The following is a 6,000-nucleotide window of genomic DNA, read 5'->3' on the forward strand; positions in this document are numbered from 1 at the left end:
AGACTGAGGGGCCGGGGGTTTGCCTTGAGGATACTGTGGGTGCTATAGCACTGCACCCCACTTCACGGTGGTTCCACAGACCCCAGGAACAACCTCCCCCATTGCCTCCTCCCCCACGACTCCTCCCCCATCTCTCTGACCCTTCTGCGCCCCAGGCGCCGTCCCCCACCCTGCTCTCTTCTTCTCCAGGACGGTGGAAGGATACCACTTAGCAGGGCCCTGGAGGACAAAGAGAGGGCACCGCTCTCCCTCACCTCAACCCCAGCCACTCTGCCACAACCTGCACCCCCGAGGATGCGGAACCCCCTAGCGGTCTCTGGTCCCGCCCATCTGCCACCTGCTTTCCCCACCCGCCCACTGACCCTGAGCTTTCAAAGGAATCAGCTTTAAATGTGGGGGAAACCCCAACCCTCCAAGTAACAAAGAATCATATAATTACTTTGCAGCTACTTGTCCCTGGTAATTTGATGCTTGTGTTGCTATAATTACACATTCGGTGAAGTTAGGCAGTCGCGGCTCTTGTGTGGCCCGTCCGTGGCATCTGTTTTCAGATGGAGAGAAAGTTTGACAGGGAGCCCGGTGGCTGGAGGGCCCCAGACCCAGGCTGGGGGGTGGGAGGGGGAAGGCAGGAAGTGCCGGAGCACAGGTGAGGCTGGGGGGAGCCAGGAGGGACTGGGGCGAGCATTTACTGGGCTCCCACGGCATGGGGGCACGCGGCCCCGGTATCTAGAAGCGAACAAGGCCTGTGTGTGACCCTCGTGCCTGGCAGCTCCTAGTGCCCACAGGCTCTGGTCCCCGTTCACCTCTGAGGACAGCTCTCACCTGCCCCCCACCTCTCTGCACCTCCAGGGAGGGGACTTCCCACTCGGTCCTCACCAGCCTCCTGCCTCTGCCCTCCACCCGTCCATTCTCCACACAACCTTTAGACCGCCTTCTAGAAAGGCAGGGGCGCCTGGCTGGCTCAGTCGGTTAGGTGCCTCACTCTCGATTTCGGCTCGGGTCATGATCCTACCGTGGAGCCCCGCGTCGGGCTTTGCACTGACACACAGAGCCTGCCTGGGATTCTCTCTCTCCCTCTCTCTCTGCTCCTCCCCCACTCGTGCTCTCTCCCTCTCAAAATAAACTTACATAAAATGTTTTTTTAATTTAAAAACGTTTTTAATTAAATTATTTTTAATGTTTATTTACTTCTGAGAGAGAGACAGAGTGTGAGCAGGGGAGGGGCAGAGAGAGAGAGAGAGAGAGAGAGAGAGAATCCGAAGTAGGCTCCAGGCTCCGAGCTGTCAGCACAGAGCCCGACGCAGGCCTCGAACTCACGAACTGGGAGATCATGACCTAAACCGAAGTCAGACGCTTAACCAACTGAGCCACCCAGGAGCCCCTTAAAAAAAATTTTTTTAAGGCCATTGGTGCCATTACTTCCTGCCTGGCATTCACTGGCTTAGCACTGGCTTCGGGAGAAAATGCAGGGCCCTGGCGTGACCCCCGCTCCCACCAAGGTCTGGATGCCCTTGTGGCACCCAGACTAGGAGGGGTGGGGCTTCCTTGTCTTGCCTGGTGGGAGCTGAGATGTGCCCACCTATCCAAGTAGACCAGGCGCTTGGCTGAGCCCATAATCGGGTTCCGTCTCACGAACCCCGGCTTAGGGCCAGTCCAGAGCTCAGTGGCCACAGTGAGAACGGGCAAGAGAGGGCCAGACAGCAGGCGACTTCACCACCATCACAGCCTGTGACCCCCTCACCCCGCCTCTCCTGACGGCCCAGACCCTAAATCCACTGCCACTCCCTCTTCCCCTCATCTCTGCAGGCCGTCCATCAGGAAATCTAGTGCCGCCCTAAAAGGACCTGCTTCTGACTAGCTGTCACCCCTGCACGGCTGACACCTGTGTCCCCGCCTCCCTGGTCTCCCCCTGAGCGGTCTCCTCCCCTCAGAGCCTTCTTCCGCTCCCCTCACCTGGAGGGGCTCCTGACTCTCCAACCGACCCAGCGCTGGGTTCCTTGCTTTCCCAGCTCCTCCCCACCAGGACCTCTGTCAATGTCCCCACACCAGAATGAAAGTTCCACGAGCAGAGGACTCTTCACTGCTTTCTTTCTGGGACATCTTGTCATAGGTTCACAGTACAGAGGTGCTGCGTGACCTACCGACAGGTCCTGGTTCACAGAACCCTGTCCTGGTTCTATGGAGGGCCTGTCAGGAGTGTGCCCGCGGTCAGGGCAACACGGGGTTCAGGGGCTGGCTCCCTCACTGCCTCTCTTCCTTGGACCCTTGGGTTAGGGGGTGGTTTTGTGGAGACATGGCTCTTCAGACAACAAGGCAGGAAGAGGGGGCACAAAGGACGGACAGACGGGAGGCGGTGTGCCCGGCGTTTCCGCCTGCAGGTGGACAGCAGGGCAAGAAGGGGGGCTACATGGTCCAGGCGGTTTCTGAGTCCAATCAGAGGGGCGAGCAAGGACTGCCCCCACATCCCCCCCCCCCCAGCACAAAATGTTGGCCTCCTGGGGAGCTGTAGCCCCGGGAAACATGGCTGAGCGGGGCCAAGGACGGCCTGACTGTCACAGATGAGGGCCGAGCAGCAGGGTCTGGAGGGGCTGCCCTGGGGCTCAGGTACAACAGAGCACAAGTTGACAGAGGTCCCAGTGCGGTCTGCTCGGCTACAAGGACCCCTGGTCATGGGGGTATGTTTTGACCTCGGCAGCCCCGCCCCTCCTCTTCTGTGGGCACTTCTCCCGTTCCTGGGGACACTATGGGTCCAGGCTTGGTGAAGATCTTCCAGTCCTGGCTCAGGAGGGCCCGGGTTCTCTGAGAGATGGTTGGCTCTGTCTACGGGAGCCCCTGGCCCCACCCCCAGCCCAGAGTGAGTCACCTTCTTCCTGGGTGAGAGCAGGAAGGAAGAGGGGGACACGTTGACCTTTCTGCAGCATTAACTCCCCCCACCCGTCCCACCCCTAACCAGGCCCTGCTGGACCCCAAGGGAGCCTCCACCAATCACCCACCAGCATTCTGGGGGCTCCCTCCAGGGACGCCCCTGCTCCTCTCCCCGAGAAGCCCATCCACACGTCCAGTCTTTTCTGTAAGAGGAAGAAGGTAACAGCTAGCTGCACCTTAGGGAGAACACATCAGATTCGTTTCCTAGAGCAGCCATAACAAAGCACCACAGACTTAGTGGCTTAAAACAACAGAAATTTCTCTCTCACAGTCCTGGAGGCCAGAAGCCAAAAGTCAAGGAGTCGTCAGGGCCACACTCCTTCCGAAGGCTCTGGGACAGAGTCCTTTCCCGCCTCTTCCAGCATCTGGAGGCTCCTGGCGTTCCGGGGCTCCGTCTTCACACGGCCTTCTCCCGTGTCCGTGTGTCCTTTTCCGTCTCCTTGTAAGGACACTCTCATTGGACTTAGGACGCACCCTAACCCAGAAGGATCTCATCTCAATTCTTAACTTACTTCCATCTGCAGAGACCCTATTTCCAAGTGAGGTCACATTCTGAGGTTCCAGGTGGACACGAACTCGGGAGTGCCACAGTTGGACCCACTACGGCGACCATGTGCAGGCCTCATGCTAGGTGTTTACCTCATTACCTGACCGACTTCATGGGCCATGGTTCTTATCCTCACTTTCAATAAGGAAACTGAGGCTGGAAGAGAGGGGTTGCCCCAGGCCACACACACACACACACACACACACACACACACACTGGAACTGCCACCAGTGTCCTTGTTTACCCTGCTCTGCTGTGCTGTGGCTAAAATGTGGTGCTTCCCAGGACAGGGGCCACAGCTAGGGAAATGGCCAGGTCCGCCCAGCACTCTCCACTACAGACCTTCCTTGGTCCATATTGGGTGAGGGGCTAAACTGCTGAGTATTATATAAACCCAGACCACAGAGAGGCAGAAACCAGAGAAGCCAGCCCCAGAGTCAGCCCTCCTCTGCGAGCTAGGTAGGATCATTTCCACAGGAAAGGCTGTGGTCAACCAGGTCTGTTCCTCTGCCGAGGCTAGCGGTGACGAAAGGGCGTGTTCAAAGGATCCCTTCATTCAGATAGCGATTGTGTTCAGCTGTATGCAAGCACCGTTTTAAGCCCTGGCTTCTAGGACAAGTTTTAAGCACATGGTCCTTGGAGCTTTGAAGAGGAGTTAGTCACCTGGTTCCCATGCAGAGAGCACAGATTTGCAGAAAAATAGGAGACAGCAACCCTCTAAGAACCGATGCAGAGATCTGAGGCAAAGAGGCAGAGATGCTGACAGGAAAATGCACCAAGAACACCACACGGTGGCCATTTTTTGGGGGTGGGGGGGAGCCTCTCAGCTGCAGTGATCACGCAGAAGAAAAGTGAAATTAGGCCAGAACTCTCCATGAAAATGACCACTCAAGAACAGAAGGGAACAGCATCTCTGGTTAAGAAAAAAATCAAGCGGTAGGTGTCAGGCCACTTAACTAGGCTCTTCCTCGGTATCCCCAGGGTTCACTTTGAGGATGAATCTCATGTTCCCAGAAGGAAGAATTAAGAGGGTCTCACAGTGATGCAGCCTGGAGAAGGCTTATCTGTGACCAGCTTATCTTGAGGGTGAGCGATGAGGGCCACCGGCCTGGGAATATCTGAAGGGTGAGGGCAAGGGTAGCTTGAGCAGCACCATGGACAGCAGGCAGGCGGTCCCCAGTGCAAACCAGGCTGGGCCACATGCTTGGTGGCACCTTTGTTTGGGTTCTGGTGCTAAAGTGCCCCACAGTCTCTCAGGAAAGTCGGATACCACCTCCTGCATTTCCCGAGGAATAAAGGGAGGCCAAGGTTTGCCCAGCAAGTGAACAGCAGAGTCTCATGGATCTTGTCTGGAAGTCTGGGATTGCATGGTGTTGGGGTCAGCCAACCCTCGGGTCTTCCCTGCAGTTTTCCCTCCAGAAGCCAAAGACATTCTTTTTCAATCTTTTTTCTCCTAGAACCCTTCTGTGATCTGACATTCTGATAGATTTTTTTTTAACGTTTATTTATTTTTGAGACAGAGAGAGACAGAGCATGAACGGGGGAGGGGCAGAGAGAGAGGGAGACACAGAATCGGAAGCAGGCTCCAGGCTCTGAGCCATCAGCCCAGAGCCCGACGCGGGGCTCAAACTCACGGACTGTGAGATCGTGACCTCAGCTGAAGTCAGATGCTCAACCGACTGAGCCACCCAGGCGCCCCTCTGATAGATTTTTTCAAAACAATTTGGTTCTCCTAGGAGCTCATGCCCTCTGGCCCGCATGTCCTAGGTGCCCAGTAAACATTGCTCAGTAAGTCTGAGTCCTGTCACCATCTCTAACCTCTCCCATATGCTAATTACTTAGTGTGCATTTATCTGTGTGCAGAGTTGCTCACCAGACCATGTGGGGACACAGAGGCCAGGGCATGGTCACTGCCCTCAAGGGGTTTAGACCCCAGGTGGATGGCAAGACCTCCTGTTAGGACAGCGAGCTGGACCCAAGACAGCATGGGAGAGGCGTCAAATGGGTGACCTGTACAGGAGCTCCTGGCGGTGCTCATGGGAGGAGAGAGTCCGCTGAGCTGGAGTGGTTCTTTCTGCAAGATGCCCAGAGTGGGGAGAATTTGAGCCGACTTTGAATCATGATTTCCAGGGTTTTTTATTTGGAAAAGAAAATAATTTCTTTCTGCTTCAGTGGCCACTCATTTTCCATCTTCTTCACACAACCTCAAGTTGCAAACATTGGGGTGCCCAACACGTGATCACTTAATCTCTCCTAGGGATCGTCTATACTCACTCATTTGCTGGCCTCGAGTTAAATACCAGCCATACATGGACAACTCTCACTCTTAAGAGGGAGACAACTCTCACTCTCACTCTGGAGCCGGGATCTCTCTTCTGAACTACAAACTTGAATATCCAACTGTCTCGTCAACATCTTTCTTACGACTTCAAATAGACCTTTCAAACTATTGTCAAAACTCTATCTGATCTTCCCTCAGTTGATCACAACTCCCTCTCTGCAGTTACTCAGCCCAAAAGCCTGAGCAC

The sequence above is a fragment of the Prionailurus viverrinus genome, chromosome B4 (genome assembly GCF_022837055.1).
Source record: "Prionailurus viverrinus isolate Anna chromosome B4, UM_Priviv_1.0, whole genome shotgun sequence".
In the NCBI taxonomy this organism is placed as follows: domain Eukaryota; kingdom Metazoa; phylum Chordata; class Mammalia; order Carnivora; family Felidae; genus Prionailurus; species Prionailurus viverrinus.